This window comes from Anabrus simplex, chromosome 4 (assembly GCF_040414725.1).
Source record: "Anabrus simplex isolate iqAnaSimp1 chromosome 4, ASM4041472v1, whole genome shotgun sequence".
Taxonomy (NCBI): Eukaryota; Metazoa; Arthropoda; class Insecta; order Orthoptera; family Tettigoniidae; genus Anabrus; species Anabrus simplex.
The window spans coordinates 327,130,966-327,156,841 of NC_090268.1; the positions used below are offsets into that span (position 1 = coordinate 327,130,966).

The following is a 25,876-nucleotide window of genomic DNA, read 5'->3' on the forward strand; positions in this document are numbered from 1 at the left end:
CTTTTACCAACGCTGGGCATAACATCGCTTCACTCTGTTTGATGTATTCCTTTCTCGCCACAAACAATACAGCTTTAAGTATCTGCTTACTCTGCCATTCCGAGGCGCAAAATGACAAGAATGTTTCTGGGTAATGTCGGCTGTTGTGTATGTACGAGAATACACTTCACCTTTCACTTCTTTCGAGTTTGTCGAAACTAATGCAAAAGTAAACAATTCTACAAAATACCTGGAATAGAAAACAATTCAGAACAGAACGAAAGAACATCATCGGATCATATCTAATAATGCGTTGTAAATGTTATTGATTAAGAATGAGTGATCATTATAAACAAGTGCGAAAACATTTTACATTAAAAACATCTCGAATAGTATCACAGTATATTCATGAAATAAAAATACTATTTAGTGCGTTATTATTAAAGGAATAATGAAACTGAGCATTGAACATTGACAAGATGCAGTAGCTTAATGTAAAGTACGAAAGGCATGAAAATAAATTCTTCAACTGAATGCTATGTAAAAAAAAAGGAGTACGTCACGTCTCTGGAGACGCCTGATGTAGGTCTTCCGAACTGACGCCTTATAGGCGACTTACGCGTCTATGAGATGAGGTCCTACTTATGACGAATTCTAATGCTGAAGACGGTACAGACACCCAGCCTTCTATCCATCGGAATTGATCAACGAGAATTAAAATTCCCAACCCGACCGGAAATCGAACCCAGGACCCCCTTTGACCAAAGGTCAACACGCTAACCATTTAGCCATCGAGCCAGACGGATCCTTAGGTGATGAGCTCTTTTCAGCCACACCCCCAATGGAGGTGAGCTGCATTCCAACCACATTTCGCCTATCTTAAATTTGTGACAGTACCGGGAATCGAACGCAGATCTCCGAGGACGACAGCTAATATAGCTAACCGTTACGCTATGGGGCGAACAGGATAATGGTCTATAATGAGTGTGTATGCATTTATTTATTTATTTATTTATTTATTTATTTATTTATTTATTTATTTATTTATTTATTTATTTATTTAGAGTGATAGCACCCACCTCGGTTGCCGCTTAGGTCCTGTGCGTTGCGATTATTCAGATGGAAACTATTCTGCATTTCTTTTATTTTAACCATTAAGAGGATGACTCCCGAAGTATTCGTATGAAAACTGTTCTATAAATAGACTATTTGCCTTGTTCACTTGGGTCAAGTGCTACGAGTTCCGCTCTATTGTAGTGATAATTTCAGCTTAGGAGGAATAGCGGTTTCGCGGAGGTTATTTCTGCTGAGTGTTAATATAGACACTTCTCAAAGCAGCCCATTTCTCTATTGCACTGTCACTTCCGTGTTTATAGATATACGAGTATACACGGTTGATGCCATGTTATCTAATCGCTGTTTGTTTAGCGTGGTAATAGTAAGTTCATGAGGCTATTGCTAGTCTGATGCAGCCCTTGCAAAGTAGACCCCTCACATGGGAGAGAGCGGCGTTTTCCGTGTGTAGGAAACTGCGTGTTAAGGTGGTGGAGGTTAATGTGTGTGGTGGAAGAATGCTGGGAGCAGCACAAACACCCAGTCCTCGATCCATGAGAATGAGCTGTTCACGATTAACATACCTCGACCCGGTCGGGAGTCAAACCAGGGGCTCCGATGGCCAAAGATCAAGACACTGGCCACTCAACCATGAAACCGGAGTTTAGCATGGTGATAGGTTCTTCTAGAGTGGTTACACATGCAATCGTTCTGAATAGTTTATCACACCGAAGGAGTACCTTTTGACTTAGATGGAGGTGAACTTTCAAGATCAGTGCAATGACTCCTTCTGAATTTACTGCTCATAGTGCAAGTTAAAAGTCTGTTTAATTATTTTTAAACTATGACAATGACCGCATTGCGAAAAGTAATCATGATCTTCTATAACAAGATGCACGAAAAACGCCGTCCAGTAATAACATGCCTGATGAACGGGATTAGAACAATTGCAATGAGGATAGGAACCAATCCTGCCTCTAACTTGCAATTTTCAGCCATATTCGAATGGTGTATGGAACGTAATGCCATTTTGGACGAACTCTGCTGTCGAAATGCCTCGAAAGGATCCCCAAGCCACGTCTCGATCTCTATTTATTCGTCCAGGACTTCTTCATTCGTCTCTCACTGTCCGCTATATTTTAAGAATCTTGCGCTAAGTTCACATTTCAGAATCTTCTTCGCTATTGCTATTTTTAGCGTCAATCCCTCAACACCATTCAGAATTACAGACTTGATGAAACAGAAGACAAATCCTACCCTACGATCGACGTCCAACTTTGTACACTTAAGGACTTTGTTGAATTTCAAGAAAGCACTACGGTTATTCTCTACACGGCATGTTATCTCCTCTTCTGAATCTGATGCAGGCCAATACAGTATATGGTCCAGGTCTGATGCCCACTGGTTAGAAACCCATTGGTAAAGGTACCTGACTCGTACCATGTGATAATACATAAAAACAAAGAAAGAAACTTTATTAGGATAATTGTCATCTGGATTATCGACGCTCTGCTGTATATTGCTAACCGTACTGTGTACGGGCATTTCAGCAGTTGATAGGGTAGATTAGATTGCACACCAAACATCATATACATTATTTCATTACGAATCAATAGGTTGTTGTAATAGGTTGTTAATCAAGTACTTTTTTCTGTACTGCTTCGGGATGAACCAACAACGGCCAAAATTCTAAAAACATCTTGGAGGTTTCCATAGTTCATATTCACGGAGAAGGTCCACTCTTTCAGTGTAGACAACCCTGCCAAAGGAATGTTTCACAAGGCACGCTTAATACTATACGTCCAGGAATATGGCCGATGCCTTCAGATCTTCATTAGCAGAGTCGCCTAACTTGGGCCAGCCTGTCAATCACTGTTCGAAAACTTCTTTGTATCGTTTAGACTGAACCATTGCGTGTAAATCCTCTTAAGTGACACTATCTGGTGACTTTCACATCACATTCCTTTTACTCCCACACAATTATACTTGCAGATAAAACATTTCCTTTAGAACAGGTATTGATAGAGAGCCACATTCGTGGTGCAGTCGTCGACTCACCTTGTCGTATAACGAGGTGTGGGTGGTTCTGTGCAGCGCTGAAACTGGGACAAGTGAATTGCTGTCTTGCATCAGGCTAATCCCATTTTTACAGGCTTACATCAGCTTCCTTATTCCTTATGTAATCTGTATTTACAATCCTCTCCAGCTTTCTGGGTTACAAATATCCCTCTCTGTACGTAATGAGATTTCTCACGTTCTATTGTGAAAGTTTTTCCCATGGTTTTGTAGTGTATGGTGCAGTGCTCCTTACTTCCGGACATGTACAGTAAGGACACCTGAATACGCGGACTGAAAGCATATTATCAAACGAACTGATGTCCCTCATGTCGTGAACTTTGACGGGAAAGATTCTGTGGTAAAAGTTGATGCTTTGTTGGTCTTTATAAGGCCTATTAAGTGCTATATGTGCGTCGCATTCGTGGTATTTTTTAAATTATTTATTTGTTTATTTAATCTAAATAATATAATAATGAGGGCTTTCCAGTCGCTTGCCGCATGATAAAATTCGAAGTTGATTTTGATCAAATCAAGCACTGTGAAACACTAAAACACTCGTTACATAGAAGCATATTTTAATAGCTACCAATGTTTAGGGGCGGTTATTTTTCGCAGTAGTGATTTTACATGAAATGCTCATAAAGGCTTGTACTTTTGTATTTTGATTTTTGATGACATGTAAACCACTTTTCAATGTGGTCTGAAACCGCGATAAATTGAAAAATTTACTCAAAATGCGAAATGTATACTAAAATGCAATATAAGTGTGAAACCGACGATTTTTCAAATAGAACTGTATTTATGTTCTTTAACTTTCCTTCTGGAAACTTGAACTGAAGAGTTCAAAATATCCAGAGTTTGCCCAAAGAGCTCTCCATATTCTGTGGGATCCTACCACAACGCAGTTGTTCAAAGATATTTCAGTGAATACAATTTAACTGTAACAGGAGAACACGAATTATAGAACAAAAAGGTTCAGTTATGATTTCCTTCTACGTGTCTCTGATTTTGAACATTAAGTTAATTTTGTCCATCATAATCATCATCATTTTCTTCTTCTTCTTCTTCTTCTTCTTCTGCTTCGCGTTTGAAATTATTTCTTCCCAATATCTCTTCATTCGTTCACTGAGCCTTGCGTTCTTCTGTCCATCCTGTATACTTTGTGCTATCTTGAATGGTTTCTTCCGTAATTTCCACTAACCAGTTATAGAGATTTTGCAGGAATAGCGGTAGGTTTTGTAGTTTCTCTGTCAACTTATTGTTATCCATTCTGTGTAGGTATCCGATAGAATTTTCATCGCCGTCTTCTAATTGTATTTGGGATTTTTTGTTTGTTTGCGATTTGGTAAATTCCCTCTGGTCTCCTTTTCATCTACATTCCATTTTCGTATTTTGGTCCTAGGATTCCTCTGAGAATTTTCTCTCTTGTTTTTCTATGTTTTATATTTGTGGCCTGCCGCCAGTTATCAGGGATTATTATTATTATTATTATTATTATTATTATTATTATTTACTATACATTAGTTTTTTACTTCTATTACTTCTATTAAGCTGTTAAGATTACGTTCCATCTGCAGTTTGAGGATAAGGATAACCTTTGGGTTTAATATATTGTGTGATATCTTGTAACCTTTATTTCTGCGCTGTATGTGCTTATATCTTAATTTCCGGAATTAGTTGGAGCTTGTGTTGGAAAGTGACCTTCATAAATAAGTGCGATTTGACACGCCCTGTCCTAGACCTGGAAAGTGAAAGTAGATTGGTTCGATCCCAGGCCACAAGGAATTTCGGCGGCTGTCTTGAAAATTGCATCATTGTCACGCCTTTGCCACGGAAATGCTTGTGGGTGCGTCTGTTATCACTGTGCTGAAAATGTTTCTCTGCTTGTTTATCTCAAATATTTGCGGTCGAACAAATCGATAAAGGAAATTATTCCTAGAATTATGTTGACATATTTTATAGCTCTGAACACGGGTAAATGTGCTCTATTGTATTGGTATGAAAGGGGAACTGTCGATGTCAAACTACGTCGGTTGTGTCGAGGACGCAAACCTCGCTATTCCATTCTTTATTTTTATGTTTCTTTGATTCATGTTCAGCGACAGTCGACTGGATTAAGTATATAGCGGTAATTATTTGCTAATACCTTCATAGTATAATATTGTCGAGAATCATTTAAATAATAATAATAATAATAATAATAATAATAATAATAATAATAATAATAATAATAATAATAATAATAATAATAATAAATCAAAAGGAGAAGAAGAAAAATGGCAGACTGAAACTCTTATGCCGGTATTTCTCCGAATAGCAGAGCCATATTTCTGTCCTAAACGTCTTACGTTGTTGCTGTTGTCCAGATACATACTTTTGGCGGAAGATACCAATCTACTTTGATTTTGGATGTGGTACTATTTCCCACGTACATGTTAATGGTCAGAACGACTTACTGACCGATCAGTGAACCTTAACAGTTTTTCAAAACAATCCATTCTTCTTTCTGACTTCTTCCCAGTTACCTGGTTTCGTATGGTTTCGGCCCAGATTTACGCCCGAATGTCTTTCCTGACACCAGCACTGTGGGGAGGGATATAGTCACTATTATATGTTTCTAAGGTGATTTACAATGTGATGTGTGTAGATGAAGATCTGCATTGAGACAAGCACAAACATCTAGTCTCCGAACAAGAGGAATTAACTATACGCTGTTTAATCCTCGACCTAGCCGGGAATAGAACCCGGGACCCTCTGAACCGAAGATCAGTGAGATTCTCTAATCTTAAATGTCGATCGACTTCGCCGTAAATCGATTCGAAATTAGAGTATCGCATTGAGAAAGAGAAAGGTAACGATTTTGAAAGATTTCCTAGGTCTCGCAAGCTGAATCCCAAACTAATCGGCAATGATCAATCATTAACAAAGGGAGACCGGTTCAGAAACAAATAAGGTAGAAGCAATACCAAATTAAATTTTGGCCACGTCGGTGCTGCACTACATCCCACAAATTAACAACAATAGTATTTCTTCACCGTCCCTTCAATTGCTAATAACAATATTATTTTAACGTTCGGCTCCTTGGCTGAATGGTCAGTGCAGTTGCCTTCGGTTCAGAGGGCCCCGGGTTCGATTCCTGGGTGGCTGGGTCGGGGATTTTAATCCTTTAGTTCGAGGACTGGGTGATTGCTTTCATCTTTATACACATCTCCATTTACTTGCAACATATTGGACCAGTGACCACCACAGAAACACACGATAGTAATTACATCCCTCGACAAAGGGTTGACGTCAGAAAGGCAACCGGCCGACCCCAGGCAGTTGGGAAGAGCGAAAGAATAAGAAGAATACTGTTTTAACGTCCTATTAACAATGTATGTTTTCGTCAGAGCCATCGAGGTGCCGAAAATTTTGTCCCCCTGTAGTTCTTTTACGTTCTGCTTTGATCTACTGGCACTATCCGGAGGAAGGCCTGGTATGGAGGTTTAGAAATGACCAGAAGTGAGGGCGGGATAAAAGAGGAGGATGTAGCTGTCGGTAGATTTCCGATGCCCTCCTCGGCTTCTCCGCCTAGGCCATAATTGCTCTTTACCAACAGCGTCATTTAGTGTCAACCAGCCACTTACAGTACAGTGGATGTTAGTAGCTCACGATTTTTGTTCAGAGTTATTTATGGAGACTACGGAAAGTGGCAAGAAAAGTTCATCAGATACCGTCAAAGACAATCAGTTGTGCGTGGATTACTCAAACAAGGAAAACAAAATCAATTTTAATTGCAAGAAGAAGGTAAAATAATCGAAAAGTCAGATTTAAAATATTGTGCGTTTTCGTTGTTGTTTTATACAAAACTGTGCATATCGACGGCAAATTCTTACACACAAATTTATAGCTTAACAGCATAAAATATTAACTCTGTACTTCACTGTCAACATCGTCGAAATTATTATTCTCGACAATTTGAAACCAATTTTTAAACCATAATTCGTCATTATATAAAATGTAGTGCACGAGAATTTTTGTAATGGTGATATATATTTTGCCAGTTTACTTGTGTGTTTGTGTTTGTTGTTTTTCGTTGGTTACTCTATTATTTCCTAGAGTTTATTGCAATTGGAGATGAGCTTTGTTGTATTATTTACGCGTAATATTTGTTATTCGATGATCGGCCAACTAGGGACCTCGATAAGTTTCATTGTACATTCTGGCGTTTATTCAATTTTCTTTTGACCCAGTAGGTTTTCATCAGCTCGCTGTGCCGTTCACGGCGTTCATCCGACCACTTTGTACCAGTTGTCCATTTTTTATCTCGGAAAGTCACAAAAGTCACGATGTTTTTTCTGAAAAGGTCTCATTGTGCACGTCTTCTGGCCGTAGGTCCATTTCTTTGAGGTCTTTCTTGATGTTAACGTTGGTTTTGAATCAAAATTGTTAAAAATGTGTTTTAACCATCCGTCACAGGTGACTGCAGAACCTGCGTTTTGCGCGCAGTGTCCGTGATATTCTCTAACTTAAGAGTACATTTCCGTTTTTGTTGTTGGGCCAAGTATGTTTTGGAGAATCTTTCTTTTTTTGTGTGTGTGTCTAATAAAGCGAGTGCACATTTCTGAGAGAGATACCGGTTTGATGACAGTTTTGTAATGATGCATTTTGGTATTTATAGAAAAGCCCCATTTGTTTTATATAGTATGTTCCAGGTGGTTAGGAAAGCTATCTCCATTTCTTTCTTTTATTTTTGCCGCTAAGGCCTCTGTATCTAGTCCGTTTGATTGGATCCATTCACTAAGATATTTAAACTTATGCACAATTGTTACATATCTGGTGTTTAGTTTTGTCGTGTTGTCTTTGATATTTGACATTACTTCCGTGTTTTCAAAGGACATCCGCAAGCCTGTTTGTTCCTCTACTTCTTTCAGCACATTAATTTCTCCTGTCGCAGTTACAAAAATTTCTGTCATTATTGCTATCTCATCTGCGAAAGCTAAACACTCGAAATTCACACCGTTCTTTTTCGTCCCAATCCTTATATATATATATATATATATTGTAATTGGTTTTACGTCGCACCGACACTGATAGATCTTATGGCGACGATGGGACAGGATAGGGCTAGGAGTGAGAAGGAAGCGACCGTGTCTTAATTAAGGTACATCCCCAGCATTTGCCTGGCGTGAAAATGGGAAAACGACGTAAAACCATCTTCAGTGCTGCCGACAGTGGGGTTCGAAACCACTATCTCCCGAATGCAACCTTATAGGTTTGAACAAGTTTTTATCTTGTAGTATATGACACCATTCTTAGATTACTTTCGCCAGCATACAGTTGAACAAGAGTGGTGAGAGTCCATCTCCCTGTCTAAATCCTTGGAATTTTACTTCGGAGATGGTATTAGTCAGTTTTTCATCAACTTCCATTTCTGCAATTAATAATGATAATAGTCTATCAAAATGAAAATAAATTCTCGAAAATGCACTCTCATAAGAATGGGAAAGAAACATAAGCAAGGGGACTTTCAGTATATCGGACGCTCTGGTAGAGTGTGACTCATGCAAGTACTAGGAATCCGCGTAAAGGAAGATCTAAAAATGGGATACCCACGTAAAAAGTGTAGTTACTAAAGCGTACAAGTCCGTATACTTCGTGATGACGGTACTAAAGGACACCAGTTCCCAGGCGAAGCCTCAGGGCTATATATCACTCATTAGGTCGTCCTGGAATATGGAGTAACTGTATGGGATCCATACGAAACAGGACTCATCAAGGAACTTGAGATGGTACAGCGAAAGGCTGCAAAATTCGTGCTTAATTATTTAAGTCCTAGAAGTAGTGTGATAGATATGATAAAAACATTTCTGTGGGGGACACTGGGGACTAGAAGAAAATGAACACGGCCATGTGCCATGTGTACTGCCTACACGAATACCCCAGCTTGAGGAGAGTTGAACAGTCCTGTTACATAAGTAGGACGGATGATCTGCATAAAGTAAAAGGTAGATCGCAGAAAAGTGAAAATCCACAGCCTGTTTCCAGTCATTCGACCAGATCAGGAATGGAATGATATCTAGCGGCGAGGATAGGAATTGTGCCGGCTGCCAAAGCCTGTCGCACTCCTCTGGGGCAATGATTAATGAATGACAGGTGAAATGAAATTATATTGGAAAGTGATACTGGAATGAAATATGACAAGGAAATGGTACCCGGAGAAAAAAGTGTCTCGCCTCCGCTTTGTCCAGCATAAATCTCACATGGAGTGACAGAGATTTGTAGCAGGGAACCCAGCGGTGAGAGGCCGGCTCGCTGTTGCCTGAGCCACGGAGGCTCTCTCGCAGAGCACTATGGTAAATATTCGTTTGTAAATTGGCGGAATTGATGATTGGAATTTTTACCTGCAGCCGTCTTAGAGCCTTTTCCCAAAAAATGTAAGATGCTTCAAGAATAGACCCGAGCATTCTGTAAATTGTGTGTAAGTGTCTATGTGATGGAGTCATATTTTAATGCAACTAAGGCATCTGAATTACTTAAGGTATGTAGGAATTTGTATATGAACATGTTTTGTTTACAATGCTAAGATAATAGTAATTGGACCGTTCAATTCACTGTAAGTCATAGTGTAAAATTTTTGAAATACCCAAGGTACGTGTGAATTTGTATATGATAAGTGTTGTAATTAAGGTTAGGTTGAATGGAGAATCCCATTACAATATTACAAGAAATACTACTCGTTGAACATTCTAAATCCTGCATCATCATATATAAATGTACCACAACTTAAGTATTTCCAGTGCTTAACACTGTACGTTGAGCTTAGCTTAACATTACTATTCTCATTTTTGTCCCGTATTGGCATCAACTCAACTTATTTGTTTTTTTATTGCTAATCCAACTTAAAAATCTAATTACAATATTAAAAAGTACATGTTTCATTCCTAATATGGAACACGTTCAGCTAAAAAAGGTACAAAAATTGGCATAATAAGAAAACACTGATGTTGATGATGATGATGATCCTTCATGTTTGGTTAAACACTCAACAAAGCAATGTTCGAATTTCAGATAAAATCTGACGTAAGGGATCTTCTTTCTTCAAAAGCTGGAGAAGTATGTACTTTTAGTATCTTGAAGTTTTTGTCCGCCTCCGTAGCGTAACGGTTAGTGTTATTAGCTACCGTCCTCGGGGGCCCGGGTTCGATTCCCGGTACTGCCAGAAATTTAAGAATGGCAGGAGGGCTGGTATGCGGTTTAAATGGTACATGCAGCTCACCTCCAATGGGGGTGTGCGTGAAAAGAACTGCACCACCTCGGGATGAGGACACGAGTTTGCATTTTGCATCTTGAAGTTGGGCTTAAAATGTATTTTTTTTTTAAAAATACGATGATTGGGGGAAACTCCCAAAGAATAACCGAAGTTGAAGTTGATTTTTTGTTTTAACGTTTTATTGAAGGGAGTCTCCCAGCCGGTCCCGCTATGTTTACTTCTTCCCTTACGCCGTGCCGTCAGATGGCATCGTTCCATGGAATTGCTTATTGTACTCTTGTTGTTGATTTTGTTGTTGTTGGGAATAATGTCTTCTTCTTCTTATTATTATTATTATTAATCTGATTACCCTCCAGGGTTGGTTTTTCCCTCGGACTCAGCGAGGGATCGCACCTCTACCGCCTCAAGGGCAGTGTCCTGGAGCTTCAGGCTCTGGGTCGGGGGATACAACTGGTGAGGATGACCAATGCCTCGCCCAGGCGGCCTCACCTGCTATGCTGAACAGGGGCCTTGCGGGGGGATGGGAAAATTGGAAGGGATAGACAAGGAAGTGGGAAGGAAGCAGCCGTGGCCTTAAGTTAGGTACCATCCCGACATTTGCCTGGTGGAGAAGTGGGAAACCACGGTAAACCACTTCCAGGATGGCTGAGGTGGGAATCGAATCCACCTCTACTCAGTTGACATCCCGAAGTTGAGTGGACCCCGTTGCAGCCCTCGTACCACTTTTCAAATTTCGTGGCAAAGCCGGGAATCGAACCCTGGCCTCCGAGGGTGGCTGCTAATCACACTAACCACTACACCACAGAGGCGGACGAATTATGTTTTTACTTTATTTTATTATCACACTGCTGTAAGTAATCATTGCCACCGGAATATTTCCCAAATGCGATGTATTTGTTAATAATAATGTCTGTCTGTTAGGTCATCAGCCCAGAGGCTGGTTGGATCCTCAAATAACACCACCAAAGGTTATGTGGTTATAAGGAAACCCCAAAAACCAATGGCAGCACCAAAATGAGGCGTACTAGGCAAGATGAGGAGTGAGGTAGTTTGCCATTGCTTTCCTCACTGGGTCAGAAAGTACTATTGCAGCAAGACTGACGCTATGAGCAGCACCTTTCATAACACTCAGATGCACTAGTCATGATCTGAATGTCTTTACTCAGCACTACCCATGCCCCAGCAACTTCCATATTGTCACAGCCATTGATGTTGACTGGGACTTCGGTGGAAGCTACACTTTACTCTGGCCTGTGCCAAGAGATGGATGCAGAAGTATTGTCAAAATAGGAACGATAAAGAACGTTGATGCTGGTCTTAGTAGCAAATTTTGGTTAATGTTCAATTTCTTTTGCGCCATGTTTCCAAACTTTAATGTCATATTTTGGTATGTTTCTGCATAAGTACAGACATATTTCCAGAATTTATTTTCCCCCACAGAAATCGGAATCCTGCACATAATATTAGATAAACGTGAATATGTTCCATGTGAGGGCAAGTAAAGCTCCATCATTCTTCTCGCGAACAAGGTCCAGCTGATAGTTACGATGCATGCCACAGCACGAGTATGCTCCCTGAATGAGTAGACCACCGTTATCATCTTGGTGCTTTATACGCTAACATTAAATAAAGAAAAAAGAGGGGAACGGCTAGCTCAGCAGACGGTACAAGAAACTGTACTCACAAGGTTAACAGACAGCCAGCAGATGTGAAGTCATGTACGCTCGAGGGAGAACTACAACTAGGTCATATTATGCAGCTGATGTAATATCGATTGTTGAAGACCGAGCTGTTGAATACTGGCGAACAATCACCTACTGACACACTTACTTGTTTGATCCTTGATTCGAGTCGGAAGAATGCTATTACTGTAAAACAAGACGTGCATCTTTGAATATTAGGATAGTAAACTAGAGGCTAATTTTCAACATAAAATATTACATTATACCTCGACGACTCAGTTTAATAGCACTAGTCAAAAGGTAGATTATTCAGTACCTGGATTTTAAGATTTCAGTAGATACAATTAAAATAATTTCTTTTTCTTCTTCTGGCAGGTGCGAACTCTGTGGCACATGTGAATTTGGCCGTGTTTAACGGCCAGATGCCCTCCCTAACGCCAAATCGACAGTGTGCGGAGGGATTTATTCACTATTAGGTCTCCGTGTTCCTGGCTAGTATGTTGTGTGATATAGTTACGTATTCCTGTGGCGGTTGGTAGTGCGAATATGAAGAGGGGTGTGTTGGGTCAAACACAAACACTCGATCTCCGAGTTATTACGTCCGGCTCCATGGTTAAATGGTTATCGTGCTGGCCTTTGGTCACAGGGGTCCCGGGTTAGATTCCCGGCAGAGTCGGGAATGTTAACCTTAATTGGTTAATTTCGCTGGCACTGGGGCTGGGTGTATGTGTCGTCTTCATCATCATTTCATCCTCATCACGACGTGCAGGTCGCCTACGGGTGTTAAATCAAAAGACCTGCACCTGGCGAGCCAAACTTGTCCTCGGACACTCTCGGCACTAAAAGCCATACACCATTTCATTTCCCGTTATTACGTGTTTAAAATACAATTGCATTTATTTATTTATTAATCCGTTTACCCTCCAGGTTTGGTTTTCCCCTCGGACTCAGCGAGAGATCCCACCTCTATCGCCTCAAGGGCAGTGTCCTAGAGTGTGAGACTTTGGATCGGGGGATAGAACTGGTGAGGAGGACCAGTACCTCGCCCAGGAGGCCACACCTGCTTTGCTGAACAGGGACCTTGTAGGGGAATGGGGAGATTGGAAGGGATAGACAAGGAAGAGGGAAGGAAGCGACCGTGACCTTCAGTTAGGTACCATCCCGGTATTTGTCTGGAAGAGAAGTGGGAAACCACGGAAAACCACTTTGAGGATGGTTGAGGTGGGAATCGCATGCCCTTTATTCACTTGACCTCCCGAGGTGAGTGGACACCGTTCCAACCCTCGTACCACTTTTCAAATTTCGTGGCAGAGCCGGGAATCGAACGCGGGCCTCCGGGGGTGACAGCTTATCACACTAACGACTACACTACAGAAGCGGACGATTTATTTATCTATTTATTTATTTATTTATTTATTTATTTATTTATTTATTTATTTATTTATTTATTTATTTATTTATTTATTTATTTATTTATCGCCAGTTGGTATTTAGACTATACAGCCAGCTACATTAATTTTAAATTTATAATATTCTGTTGACGTGATTTTTATAAGAATCTGAAAAAGAAACACAAACGCAATAAATTAGCTTTTGCCTATAAGAGAAACATTACACCATGGTTTAACAATAACGTTCAAAGAAACAACAAATGAGCAGAAATAGAAAGTTTATAATAAAATAAATTAGATTTCTAGGTGAGTGTCTTTGAGATATTGAACTATTGCAAGGTAAATATTTCTGTTTTGTGAAGCAATTAGTGTAGATGCCCATGTTGAGTTCTGCTGCTGATGTTTGTCTATGGATTTAATGAAATTCTCCTGTTCTATTTGCGAAGAACGAAGTGTGGTTAATGTCCCCAATGCTAGCCTAGCACCATCACATTCACAGAACGGAGAGTCCACAACGTTTATGCCGACTACGAGACTGAGGAAATTGCCACGACTGAAACACATCCTGATAATTGTTGTTATGTTTCTTCTTTTTGTATTCTAACTGAAACCCATGGCTTAAGTGGAGGGTATGGTTGTATTGCTGAATAGCAGCATTCTCGATATTATTTTAAAGCCATTCATTCCTGATTCCATTGTACATCAGCTGTTTCCTTTTATTCGTTGAATTAAACCAGGGAGATATAGTGGAATGCACTCGGCAATGGCAGGAACTACTGCTTGTTTACGTCCGGTGCTCTGTCGTGAGATACAGTAGCGCGCTAAATCTACGATTGCTCATTTAATCGGTCAGTCCTTATAGTTATACAGTGGTTCCTTTCACTTAACGTTCCGTGAATTCATAGTTAACCGAGCGAGTTGGCCGTGTGTGAGTTTGGATTCAGGAGATAGAGGGTTCGAATCCCACAGGTGGTAGCTCTGAAGGTGGCTTTCCGTGGTTTCCCTTTTTCCCACTGCTGGGGCTGTACCACGGCCACTACCTTCCCAATCCTAGCTCTTTCCCATCCTTTCGTTGCCGAAAACTTCCGATGTGTTAGTGCGATGTTAAAACAAGTAGCAAAAAGGTAATAATAATTTTTGGTTATTGTAATATAATTTTTTGTATTTAGTTTCAAATGACGCAGACGTCGGGATATGCATCAAGCCAATTAATAATGCAGATGTAGTGTACCTAGTGTTAATATCTACTACATGTTCTGCAAATGATCAATTAACAGTATCTGGATGGTTGCTAGGCCTATAGTACAGTATTTATTTTTACTAATTTTAAGGAATTTTGTGGCCAAATGGTGAGGGAGGCGTTCGGGGCGGGAGAGTGCTCCTCACGTTGGCAGATTAGACGCGCAGATCGCCTATAAGGCGTCAGCTCAAAAGACCTGCCCCAGGCCTCTTTTGAGGCCACACGTATTTATTATTATTATTATTATTATTATTATTATTATTATTATTATTATTATTATTATTATTATTATTATAGTGACAGATGCTGCACCATATATGATTAAGGCATTCACAGCACTAAACGCGTTGTTTCCTTGTATGATGCTACTGTTCAATAGGAGACACTACCTAATAGCTGAAAATTCTTGTGACATTCTGTGCTCTTAATGCAAAATAAAATGTGTAGAATAACGAAATATGTTTTTAATTTGCACAAACCCTGTTTCAGTCTGAACTAAAATGTGAAATTTGTAAAAAAAAAAAAAATTGTAAATCACGTTGCATATTTTAAATATTTCTGTGCATATTTCAACATTTTGGGGGCATATTTGCACGCATATTTCAGGCTATTTCAGACCTACAAATAACACTTCACGAAACACCAACGAGTTTCCAGTGAGAGGCCATGGTTGTACACAGGATGTTTTGATTTCAAAAACACGCTTATTGCAATGTCAATTCTGGTTTTGATTTCCACATCCAGATCCCCGTGCTTGTGTTAACCAGCTTTCTAGGTACTTGAAATGTAATACCCGTTCAGAGTGATAACGGAGTTGGTGATTTTCTATTAGCGGATTACTCTACCATGAATTATGTACTACTACTACTACTACTACTACTACTAATACTACTAATACTACTACTACTAATACTACTACTAAACGCTTTCATTTCATACCCTGATGGGATACGGAGGGCTCCTAGAGGGTGACGCCTTCTCTCAGTCCAGGAGATATGTTGCGGTGATTTGAGGGGCGGGGAAGGACGAGTGGCGAACGGCCGTGGCCTATAAAAGGAACTGCCCGGACTTTGCTTTAGCGAGGAGAATTGAAAACCACGGAAAACCATTCTTAGGACAGCCGACGGTGGGACCAGCTCACCGCCTCCCGAATGTAGAGCTCTTCTTCAAGCCATAGCTGCTCGGTGATGAATTGTATATGTTTATTTTAAGGCCTAACTCCTTGCATCTAACTTCGTTGATGTTATTAAAAAGGAACTAGTATTTTAAATTGTCACCAAACCGTTGATCCTGATTCCTTTATCGACTTTATCAATAGCAGTTCGAAAAATGACTTCAGAGTATGTAAAAACGGTTTACCCTGTCTTACATCTTTTTAGTATCGTAATATACTGTGTAACTTGGTTGTCGGTTCTGATGTGAGCCGTTTAGTTCCATCGCACTTTCATTACAAACAGTGTACAGTGTGATAATGTTTCGCGAAAAGTGTCTTATGTCCTTCTTATAATATTGATCCAAGTAAAAACTCCTTATACTGTTGCGTGTGATGGGCTAATTTTGAAACACGCAAGAATAAGCCGAGGCCATAGAACACTTAGTCGCTATCTACACGACCTTTACAAGTCAGCCTCGCATTAGTTTCATTTCTTATCAGTACTTAAGAGAATCCACCGTAAATATGCCTCTGTTAGAAGTCCACGTAATGGTTGATGTGAACTGGTTTGACTATCTAGAACTAGAGGAAGGAGATAGATCGAAGTAAATTACTTACCAAGTTTATCTTTATATGATAGCGTTGATTTTAACCGCAACATTCCAATACTGACATAATTGTAATGACCTATGTCGAGTACAGTTTAATATTTGTCTGTGTCTGTGACAGCATCGCGGGAAAATGGATGGGTGGATTTTAATGAATTTGCCACCGATTTAGATGCCTCCTGCCCCATCCATCAAACGTTTTGTTGATGAAATGAGGAGAAAGGATATAGGTCACATCTCTGCGTTAACACCCTTAGAAACTCTGAAGAATTCGGAAACACCAGCACTTGCCATCATAACGGCATACATCTTTTGGTTTAAGACTTGACTAAGTCAGCCTAATTATAATAGTGATGTTTCGTGGAGAGAGCAAATGGCCGTATTACGTTCTCGAAAAATGTCAGGTTTCATGGTGTTCAACGTTTCCTTGTCGTTAGATTTGATATTTGACTTGTCCATCCCAAGATGACCTGTTCCTTGATTGCTCGAATTAATAGAACGGGCATCATCAACTGGCCAGTCATTTTGTTTCGTGCTCCGCAGTCCGCGTCGATGGCTGAGTAGCGATGTTCGTGTGTGCGGGCGGAGAGAGCTCATTCGATGCAGTGCACGGTTTCTATTACAATAGGTAAAGCAAAGAACTAGGTTGTCCATTTCTGAGATCTAATGTTAGGATACGAAATGAACTTCGTATTCCGACTCTTAGATCTCAGATAAATAAAGTAGTAAAGATGACCAAAACTAGAATCCACTCTAGAAATTCAACCGACGCTGGTATCCTACTCTTAAAACAGATCATGAGGGCTAAGAAGCCACGGACTCGTCTGAAGCTCCACGGCCCTTGGATCACTTGTAATCTGTTTTAATCTGAAATAAATCCCATGTTTCGGCCTTTTCCAAATTAAAATCGATTTCTCACACTAAATACCTCAAAAGGGCCCGTTTGTCAACAAGGCATTTCTCTGAAAAGCATAGCTCTCCGATCCCCCTAAATTTGATTTTTTTCCGCAAGCGAAGAGGGGTTTCAGCTCTGACGGGAGGAAATGACGCCTCTCAGTCAGATTGTTTTTCCCGCGCTAGTGTAACAGACCAGAGACTTTTCCGACTCATCGGCATTCCCCTGAAACAGATGAATAGAGGGGCATAGTTTCGTGGACTTGCCCTCAACAACAACAATAAAAAGTATATATATATATAGACTGTGTTCCTGGGACAACAATTACAAGTAGATGTTATGACTAATGGCACTTTATTAATGTTTCTTATTTGTGTTTGCATTATAATACAATAATTTAGTTTGTCGTTGTTGAAAGAAAGACCATGTTAACCTTTTAACCGCCAACGTCCGATTGATCGGACGTTCGAGGTTCAGTCTAAAAACGCCAACGTCCGATTGATACTTTCCAAGTTATTTATTCGTTTTAATAATGCATAATACATGTTTTGGACTAGTATTGGATTTAATAAGACTATATACAACAAGTTTAGTTGAGGAACTTGCTGCCGAGTGGCTTGGTGGCCAAGCGGCAATTCAGCTCCCGCGGGCGGGTAACGAACCCCTTACTATTTAACCGAAAAAAAAAAGGAACGCAACTGTTCCGTATTCAGAAAAATTATTACTAGTCAAGGTGGTAAATGGAAAAAAAGAAAGACCAGATACATTTGTAAACAGTGTAAGAAGAGTGTAGAGCCTTTGTGCCTCCCTAAGCACATTTGCTAGACCACGTCATAAATATGTGTAAATATTAGTAAATAATTTCTTGTATCATATTTTTAAGGCAAAAAGTGAATTTTTGAGCTTTAAGTCTGTGTGAAATAGACATTAGTAGTGATTTTTTACTTAACACGAACCAGGAACTGCACCATTTGCATATAACGTAAGATTAGAAAATTTCACGTTTATGTAAAGATAATAATAATAATAATATTAATAAAAATATTGTTACTGTAAAATTGTACATACGTCTCTATTTTGTATATGTAGCATAGGAAACACCACCTCTCTAAAATAATGCAGCTTTTGATAGTAAACATATTTTTTCTTACCGGTTTTTGATCATGAAATACATTTTTTTCAAAGAAAGGAAATATTTATTTCAATTATTACTTCATAAAATAAAAATTTATAAATTAAAGGTGCATTAATTTACATCAATAAAATGTCCGAAGCATTCATTACCTTCGAAACAAAAAAATGCCCATCCAATTTACATAAATTGAACAGAAGTTATTGCGAATAATTTATTACAAGGTAAAAAGTGCTCATTAGGCCTTGGCGGTATAGGACATCGACACTGCGTAGGAGGCTGGCGGTCAGAGCGTTAAATAGGCACCAAGGTGAAGAATGATTTTTTATTTTTATAGTTTCACGTACAAAATGTATTGTTGATCATTTCATTTATTATTAGACTGGTATTAAACGCAAGCGTATGACCCAAACATACTTTTGGGCTCAATTAAAAAATTCCATAAAAAAGATCAGCATTTTCATGTTCACGTTTGCTTTAAAACAAAAAAACAACCATTTCGTTTTTAACCAGTTTAGTGAGAATAAAGTATTGTAATTCCTGTCGCAATATGAAAAATAATTTCCTAAATCCTTAAAATAAAAGTGGATTGTATCTGTTAAGTTTACGATATCCATTCCCCTTCCGCTGCTGTACACACGCCGCTCGAGAGGAACTCCAGCGGGTTCTAGGACATTTCGTACCACATGACCGACAGATTACCTGCGAAGTGTCAGTTAATGACTTTAAAATATGTAGGAGAGGACATTCCGTACCACTTGAAAGAGAAGGAAAGTAATGCGAAGTAAAAACGATTTCCTAATGAATGTCTTCATTTGTATATCCATTGTCCACTACTGGCGCAGAAGCCTCTGCACGATGTGGCCACTATTGATGTTAACCTTCCGTCGGGCGCAACTGATCTGACCGGTACACCTGTTAATTCTTATCTCGTATTCGTCATCCGCGGGGACCTAGCTACTTCCACCTTTCAGTAGTTTCCTGTTTCCTAGTGACTTTCAAACACATGTCGGCCAGTTCATTTTACTTACTTGATAATGAAATAATGCGGTAGTTAATAAATATTCACAATAATAGTAATATTATCCATCCTTGTGCTCGTCAGGCACATTGCGCCCGAACACGATGTCTATTTCTATTGTGTTGTTTTGTTTTAGGCTTTATACTTCAAAAAATCGACTTTCTTATGATATGTACGTAAACGTAAGTGATAAGTATAGTTTAAAGGGCAATTATTAATAAAATATAGAAATTTTCTGGAATACGATCCCGGATGATATTAAAAAGTTTTGCTCGTCTAGGACATTTAAAACAGCCTACCGTAAATTCCTCCAGAGTACATACAGTTGACTCGAATGAATGTAAGAGTGAATGACGTGTGAATGAAACAAAAAATTACGTACTAGATTTAAGTTCTTGGGCTATCCTATTTACGTTCTTACTACTCTCATTTAAGGCTATAGACTGTTCGTAGAAATTGACTAAGTAACATCGACTTTAGTACGCTCAGATTGTAACATACTAATATTCAGTTAATTTATTTTAGCCTTATATTTGAATAAGTTTTCCTTTAAGCTAGTTGTAGATATAGTATTTAGGTTATAAGTTGATATATGTTTTTGTTATTATCCACTCTCTATTTATCCTGTAATTTTTCATCAGTATTAACCTTAATTAATTGTATTATTGTAATTCCTTATCTGACTTACGTATCTCAATAACGGTCATTGATTACAATGATATTTTAGATTAATACTGTAAAAATAAAAAATAAATGTATGTGGTTAAGTGTAAGAGAGGGCCAAGAGCCCTAACTTCGCCACTTAATAAAGACACAAATAAATAAATAAATAAATAAATAAATAAATAAATAAATAAATAAATAAATAATTTTTTTCCGATTTCTAAAATGTGCCTGTGAGGCACATTACGCCTGCTGGCGTGGAAATGGAATTCTAATTTGACATCAAGTGGTATGGATTCTCCTGGCGTAAATAATTGGGAATTACGGGAAAACCGTTCGCAGGCAGATAACGACCTAGGTTGTACGAAATGTCCTCAAAAATCAACTGGTACAGAATGTCCGTGGTACGAAATGTCTGGACACCCTCCAGCGTACACGATAGTGCATTAAATAGACGGGTTCTGGAACAGAAACTAGGAACTTGTGTGTTTTACTTCGCGAATCGGATCCGAGCCGTCTCTTGCTCGGTCAGTGAATTAATATCCTTAATGACTTGTATGCAAATAATAATCTACACACAAAGAGTCTCCCCGGGAAAAGAGGTACAGCAATATGCGTCAATGAATCCTAATTACGAATGTGACTTGCTTTAGTAACAAACTTCTTGTAGTGGAAGTAACACGCTAATTGTCGAGCAGGTAAGTCAATCAATAGTTAACTGTCTGCCATGTGAGCCCACATACTGCCGCGTGTCAAGGTAACCTGGTATTCCATATTTGTGTGTAAGGAGCATGCCGCTGGCTCTGAAACCACTTCCATTCGGTTTAGTGTTTCTTCTTATGGGATGATGTGAAATATACAGTATGCGGCAAAACAAAACAGTAGGCTAATGAAATTACAAACATACTCTGAACATCAAAATACGTCATTATAACACTCAATGTGACGAAAGCAACACGTACGTCTCATGCATTGTTCATAACGGTCTTGTAGGATACCGATCATTCTGCTGAACACAGGCTGCCGCAAGCACACATAAAATGACTATACGGTTTATCCAGTACGCAGTGCCAGCTCCTTCTTTTCCCTATAGTTTTTAAGGTAAGGTAAGGGTGTATTCTGCCCGAAGGCAGGTCCGAACCTCCGCAGAGGTCTATCTGAGCCTGAGCCGAAGTTTACGTACGGTAGGGCGGCCAGTTCCTTTCCGTCCCTCCATTCCCTTACCACCCATCAACAGCGCGTGGCAACCCATCCAAATCTTGACCGTGCCCAATGTTGCTTAACTTCGGAGATCTCACGGGATCCGGTATTTATTGACAGAGAAATGTATTATAGGTCTATATATTCTACAGATTTTTTTTTTGTTTGTTACAATTTGCTTTGCGTTGCACCGACACAGATAGGTCTTATGGCGATGATGGGATAGGAAAGGGCTAGAATTAGGAAGGAATTGGCCGTGGCCTTAATTAAGGTACAGCCCCAGCATTAGCCTGGTGTGAAAATGGGAAACCACGAAAAACTGCCGACAATGGGGTTCGAACCCACTATCTCCCGGATGTAAGCTCACAGCTGTGCGCCTCTAACCGGACGGCCAACTCGCCTGGTCTAACAGATGGTACTCTTCACGAACTATATTTTCAGTTTTGATTATTGCAAATTGATACCATGCCTACATGTTTCATAGGCTTCATAGGATGGTAGCGCAGCCGAAATCAGGAATTTGTGTTCACTCCCGATTGTTTCCATTCTCTGATAATGAGTTCAACATTCGCTCTGCAAAATTCAGGTGTTCACGTGAGTTTTAAATTAATATACTGTAAGTTAAATCAGTGCAGTCATTGTTCAAAATGAGTAAAATTGCCAGTGAGTGCCGTAAAATGACATCCGACTCTGTGTTGTAGTGGTTAGCGTGATTAGCTGCCACCCCCAGAGGCACGAGTTCGATTTCCGGCTCTGCCACGAAAATTGAAAAGTGGTACGAGGCCTGGAATGGGGTCCACTCAGCCTCGGGAGGTCAAATGAGTAGAGGGGGTTCGATTCCCACCTCAGCCATCCTCGAAATGGTTTTCCGTGGTTTCCCACTTCTCCTCCTGGCAAATGCCGGGATGGTACCTAACTTAAGGCCCACGGCCTCTTCCTTTTCTCTTCCTTGTCTATCCCTTCCAATCTTCCCATCCCCTCCCCCCACAAGACCCCTGTTCAGCATAGCACGTGAGGCCGCCTGAGCGAGGCACTGGTCCTCCTCCCCGGTTGTATACCCTGACAAAGTCTCACGCACCAGGACACTGCCCTTGAGACGGTAGAGGTGGGATCCCTCGCTGAGTCCGAGGGAAAAGCCAACGCTGGAGGGTAAACAGATTAAGAAAGGAAAAGAAAGACAGAAAGAAAGAGTAAACTGACGAAGGCTGAAGAAGTACAGAAGAAACTGCCTAATTTGCTTGCGATGCTGTAAAACACAAGAACTAGCATCGAAAAGAGGATCCCGAAAGTCAACGGGTCGAAAGGAAGCAGATTCTGATCATGACTGGCCTGAACGTTTGACAGTTTTGCAAACGTTCTGCGATAGAACGGAGTGGATGGATGGTATGTCAGAAGTGTGGAAGTTGCTGCAATTGCACCTACATGCTGAGTACAGTTACCTTTTCTCCCAGTTTAAAAAAAACCACTGGGTTTATCCGAAATAAAGTGGGCGGAGCTGTTTCGGATAATATACGGGAACTATTTTCGGTTATGAAGGTAGAAATATGTGCTCAGTCAGAAACTGTTGATATGCCCACTCCATAATCGGCTGCAGTGTTTCGTAAAATCGCACGATTTTCTACTTGCCTAACTGATTCAAGTTTTCTTTTATAGTTATAAACAAGTGTTTTCTTTGCATTCTATTCTTCATTCATATCCTAAAGGCAAGGCCTTGCCGCTGCAACCACATTTGTCTCTCATCTGCTGAGCGTTTCAGATCAACATTTTTTTTTCAAATTCAGCCTGTCCATCACGGAATCCAGATACTTCTTCCTCGGCCTTCCTCTTCCCTTCTTACCCAGAACTTTTCCTTCCAGAAGAGTCGTGAGAAATTTGTTATGTCGAAGTGTGTGGCCAAGGAATTTGGTTTTTTCTCTTTTCTACAGTGTTGATCAGTTCCCTTGTTTCGTTTATTTCCTTAAGGACCCTATTGTTTGACTTTTTCTCTGTCCAACTAATTTTCAGCATCCTCCTCCATATCCACATTTCCATTGCTTCCAGGCGTTTTATATCCTGTTTTGCTAAGACCCATGTTTCGCAACCATACAACAAAACACTCCACACAAACATTTTGGCAAATTCTTTCCTAATTTTAATGTTAATGTTCCTGCTTGTCAAAAGCTGTTTCTTGTTACTGAAGGCGTGTTTAGCTAGAGCAATCCTCCTCCTGATTTCTGTGGTGCACCTGTTGTCCTGAGTGATAATGCTTCCCAAGTAGCAAAATTGACTTACTTGTACATTTTCATCGCCTACCTTAATGTTTATTGGTATTTCCTCAGTTGATTTCTTGACAACTAATACTTTTGTTTTCGAGGTGTTCAGTTTCAATTTTGATTCTTGTAGTGTTGATGTTAAAACTCGTAGCATTTTACTTATTTCTCTCTTTGAATCTGCAATTAATGCAATGTCATCGGCAAACCTTATACAGTGGATTTGCTGTCCGTTAATTTTGATTCCTTTGGTTTTCTGCTTAAGTTTTGATATGGCCTCCTCAATGAACATGTTGAACAAAAATGGAGATAGCGCACAACCTTGTCTCACTCCCCTTCTAATGGATGCTGTCTTAACATTACCATTGATTTCTATTGTTGTGCTTTGATTTTTGTACAGGAGTAAAATGAGTCTTCTGTCCCTCCAGTCCAGTCCTATTTTCTTCATGTTCCTAAAGAGTTGTTTCCAGTTTACTTTGCCAAAGGCTTTCTCTATATCCACAAATGCAATGTATGTTTTCCTGTTAACACTTAGTCTTCTTTCTAGAATAGTTCTTAATGCTAGAAGAGCTTCTCTTGTTCCCTTCCCTGTTGTAAAACCAAACTGATCCTGCGATGTATATTGTTCAATTTTCTTTTTTAATCCTGTTCTTAATTACATTAAGCAGTATTTTGGATGCGTGCGATAGCAGTGTTAGTGTTCTATAGTTGGAACAGTCAGTAGCATTTCCTATCTTTGGTAAGGTAACTGTCCTACTTTTAGTAAAGTCTCCAGGAATTTCACCATTGTAATAGCATTTCGCAATGATGTTATACAGTTGTTTCATTCTTTCTCCTATTCCCTTGAGAAGTTCTGCTGGTATGTCGTCCGGTCCGGTTGCTTTCTTGTCCTTTAATTGTTTTAGTGCTAGGTCAAATTCATCCCATGTGATTATTGAGCCTATATTGTCTTCTTCCACCACCTGTTCAGGTTCAAGATAGTCTGAAATTGCCATTACTTCTTCATCCCAGTACAGGTCTTCAAGATATTCCTTTCAGCGTTCTGCGATATCTTCACTATCGATAAGTAGTTGCCCATTCTCATCCTTTATAACTGAACTTCTTGTTATTCTTCTATTCTATATTTACAAAATCCTGTAAAAAACAATCACAGAATTTAATGTACTGCACTGCTACATACAACACCATGGAAGTGACTAAACAGGCAAACGCCGAAACGGTTTCGTCTTTTATTCTCCCGTAGACATGCTTCCCGAATTCTTGGAAAATAGAATGCTGTACAGGAGGTACATCAAACTCATCATGTGTGGGGCCAAATTTAACTCTGGCAAAATGAGAAGACTAAATATTGGGGTTTTCAGTATTTCTTTATCAGAACGTTAATACTGGATATATCTGGATTTAAAAAATCACATAATAAAAAGCATTAACTTAAAGTTACATAAAACCAAAACCCATGGCACAACAGCCTTGAAGGGCCATGGCCTACCAAGCGACCGCTCGTCAGCCCGAAGGCCTGCAGATTACAAGGTGTCGTGTGGTCAGCACGACGGATCCTCTCGGCCGTTATTCTTGGCTTTCTAGACCGAAACTTAAAGTTGCATACTTATCATTATTATAATTTCACTATATACCTGTAACAGACTACACATTTTCTATAAATAGGAATTGTCTGGAGGACAAAATTAAACATTTACTGTCTACTTGAGATTTGATTATTTTTTTTAAGCCAGAGTTTCAATGTCAGCCATTTGATTTTGTGATGATGCCACTTTCAGGATGGAGGATAAATGCTGTGCTATTCGTCTTAATCTGTGAGCAGTTTTGTTTGACTTTGTAAGTGAAAATAACTGTTCACAGAGGTAGGTAGATCCAAACATTGCTAGTATTTCGACTGTGAATTGGCCCGTTTCAAATAAGAATAAAAGTTAGTGATCTCAAGTTCATTGAATATTTTTTCAACACAGTGTCACTGGATGTCATTAAGTTCGATTTGTGCGTTGCTATCTGTCTTCTGAACATCAAAGGAGAATGGATCGCTAAAAAAAAGATAAATAATCTTGAGAAGATTTGGAATCTTTAATATAAGAGCATAAAATATAAGGATATAATTGTCCGACTCCTTGGCTGAATATTCAGCGTACTACCCTTCCGTTCAGAAGGTCCCGGATTCGATTCCTGGCTCGGGGACTGATATCCGTCATCTTACTATCGTAGAACGTCCATACACTGTTGTCTGAATGAAAGTACACATGTAAGTGCTTCACCGACATTCAACGAAATGGGTATGCTTGCAATAA

General features: G+C 39.6%; 1 protein-coding gene across 1 annotated transcript in view; it reads left to right on the forward strand.

The window, feature by feature from the left end:
• The window catches only part of path (pathetic), a 315,189-nt gene that overhangs the window by 129,353 nt on the left and 159,960 nt on the right, over positions 1–25,876 (forward strand). The gene's annotated exons all lie outside the window — the stretch shown is intronic.